We start from the raw sequence: 3,382 nt of genomic DNA on the forward strand, positions 1-3,382 counted from the left end.
CCATAGCTTCAGGTTGTGGTTGGTTGGAATTAAACATTAAAGAGTTCAGGCAAACCATGGTTTGATAAACCATTGTTTAATAAACATGGTTTGGTGTCTTGTGCAAATCAGGTCATTGTGGTTCTCTCTGTAGCTGTAGTATGTGTGTAGATCCAGCAAATGTGGGCAGTCCAGATCATGTGGGTATTACCCACTGTCCTGATAGGATGTTAATTCGGTGTGGAAAAACCGACATGATTGCAACAGTCATAAACATATCTCAGTTACATGAGAGGGCACTATGGGAAAGTGGCACCCAACTTGACAGAATCCATGCAAATTGTTATTCACAGAACCAACCGCTGAGTTTCTATTTGTAATCAGTAATGCTTTAAGCTAAAAGCTTGTGTACAACACTCTTAAGTACAAGTTAGTATTGAATGTGTTGTTTCCCAAGCTTGTAACCATCATTTATTATTACAGTTATGTTGCAGAAATTAGAATGGTAGAATATTCAACGGAGTGACCTGTCCTTTAGTAAGTCAGACAGCAAGGAACTTTCCATGTCAAAGAAGCTTTATTCTTTCCTTAATTAACATGAGTTGTTACTTAATAAAATAAGCTGCCATAAGCTACTTATTTTCTTTGCAGCAACGAGATGAAGAGGTGATGATACATTTGCCACCAAAAGTCACCACCCAAATACAAAGTAGGCAGTGGACTTGAGCTCACATGCATATATACATGATTTTGTGAATAGAATTCATCCTCCGCTAAGTGTTTCACAGTGATGGTGCAGTGAGGAAAAACTGGAACAAAAGGAAAAGAAGTGGTTAAACAAGACTTTTGAAAAACTAGGCATACAAGTTGCATCAGAGTTGCTGCGTAGGAGGCCAGGAAAGGAAATACACTCATGTTCTGATTCAGTACGCAAGCTTGAATAGATTTAATTAAGACTGCATACATTACACTGATAATGAGCAAAAGACACTGAATGGTATTTGAAAAGTATCAGTTTCTTCAGTTTTGCAGGTTGATCTCCAGAAAACTTGAACTCCCACAATTACCAGCCTCCCCCCCCAAAAAAAAAAAATGTTTGCAGAACTGGTGACTACCGGATTATGGTTATTTCCACATTAGAATACCCTTAGCAAAAACATTATATGTCTGCATCCCTGTATGCATTGTTGGAACTCCAAACACTCTTGGGTTTGTGCTTGTATCTATTATGTGTTCATTTGAAGAGGACTAAGTACACCTGCTTACAGTACACTCTGAAAGTTCTCCAGTAGATAGTTGGAATATCTGGCAATATCTGGTATACTGCCAGACAAAATAACTAAGAGGAAACAATTGTCACTGTTTAAAAGAGTGGCTACATAATTAAAATGAAAGCAGAGAGGAAAAATAGTCCACATAGACCCCATTTGGGATAAAACAAGGTTCATAAAGGTGACCTTGGGACTAAGTTCAAAAACATTGCTTGCATATTGCCACTGGTAGTCTTTAACACGAAGCAGTCTCTTTCCTGTCATGTTGGTACTGTTTTGCAAAGTATGTTTGCATATAAATATTAATCAGCAAAGTCACATGCTATATATAGTCCCCCACTTTTCATGGGACTAAAACAGTTGATGCAAGATTTCTGTTTACACAAATACTAACTTTCAGACTTTTGGAAATGAAGCTGTTTTGTTATGGCTATGAGTTGAACAAGCATAGTTCTGTATTCAAGAAAGCAGCAAAGCAGAGATCTTATGGTCAGGAAAAAATGACTAGACTCCTGCCAGAGATTATACTTCTTGTCAAAATTTTAACAAAACACAAGCATTGTACATACAAGTACTATGTGCCATTAAAACGGATAAGTACTACACACAAACATTTGTGTATGTTGGCATCATACCAAGATGACCACTGTTGCATGCCACCCCAATCTCTGAGCAATGTGAGAGTTTAGGGATTCCAGGCATGCTTTCTCAGGGTCCATGTTTCCTTATGGCAGGGATGTCCAACAGGTCGATCGGGATCGACTGGTTGCAGTCGATTCTGGGCTCATTTTCCTTTGCTTTTGCCTAAGAGCACCCGGCCCCACCCCTCTCCCTTGCCTGGGTTTTCTCTTGATCTCGGAAGATGGAGTTATTGCTGTGAGGCAAAATGCTTCCACAGCACTGTTTAGTTGAGCGATTAAACAACTTTGACCCGAACCCCTAAAAAACAGGGGTAGATCACTGCCAGATTTTAATTTTGAAAGTATTCTATTCTGTGTCATCCAAACACAGACACTTTAGGAGTGGTGCAAGATATAAAGAGTGCCCCTAAATGCATTCAGTACATTGGACACATTGATATTCAAAGTGGCAATTTGACCTTCAAAGGACCTGTTGTTAAATTAATTACACTGTTCTGTACATAACACAACAATCAAAGCACTCCAGAATGAAGCACTTTAACAATAGCTCTTTGTGTGAGCTGTTTCTTTAGATATTAGTAATACAGACTCAGAAGAGAGGAGGGTTGCATGTTTCAAGAACATGAGTCGCATGTTATTAAATTCTACCAGACAATTGATAGATAGACGTGTCATTCTGCACTATCAGCACAAAAAAACCCAACATATCAACGTCATCCTTCACACATACAAGCATGTTCTCAACAACTTTTGTGTCCAGATTTTCACTTTTTGGAATATGACAACCCTTACCTCAGCAGGGTCTTCCTCTGACTCCATCCCACTCTACAATGCTTCTGTAAATCCTAAAGCCTAACCTGAGCCTGGGCTGCCCGCGACAGAGCTCGAACCCAAGCCCAGGCTACTTGCACCACAGTCTGAACCTGAGCCCCTGTGCATTTACCATCCATGTATAAGACGACCCCCAATTTTTGACTTTATTGGGAGGCAAAAAAAATCACCTTATACACGGAAAAATACGGTACCTTTTTAAAGTACCTTGCATGTAAAGCAAACAGCTCAGGTGGTGATTACTACGCTCCTTATTTCATACGCCATTCTCCAGCACAGCTTACTAAATATTACAAAGCCTAGTGGCTCGGGTCTCAACAGCCTTCATTCACCACAAGTCCTAGGATTCTCTAGGGGAATCCATGTCCATTTAAAGTGGTAGGATACTGCTTTAAATGTCTAGTGCAGTGGGGCCTGAGCTCTAAATATCTATCTAGCAGGGATCTCCAATAAAAGCCCCAAACTTTCCCCACAACCCTGTATTTTGTTTCTGTTAATCTGTGGAGTTGCCTTTTCAAGCAAAGAAGTTAAATTTAAATCGAGAAGTGCAGTGCAGGACCCAAGGAAACCCTTTAACTATTAATGCTGTTGTAGGAGGAGAAACGCTGTCCTGAAAGTAGTTACTGCTATTTCTTCAGCAACCAACCGCCTCTTCCCTGT

General features: G+C 40.0%; 1 long non-coding RNA gene across 1 annotated transcript; it reads right to left on the bottom strand.

The window, feature by feature from the left end:
• Positions 1-537: 537 nt before the first annotated feature.
• On the bottom strand, positions 538-2,257 carry LOC310840857. Its single transcript, XR_014562213.1, has 2 exons — positions 1,886-2,257; positions 538-788 (listed from the first exon to the last, which is right to left on the bottom strand). It is a non-coding gene; the product is annotated as an uncharacterized lncRNA (long non-coding RNA).
• Positions 2,258-3,382: the final 1,125 nt, after the last annotated feature.

The sequence above is a fragment of the Podarcis gaigeae genome, assembly GCF_964106915.1.
Source record: "Podarcis gaigeae genome assembly, chromosome: 3".
NCBI lineage: Eukaryota > Metazoa > Chordata > Lepidosauria > Squamata > Lacertidae > Podarcis > Podarcis gaigeae.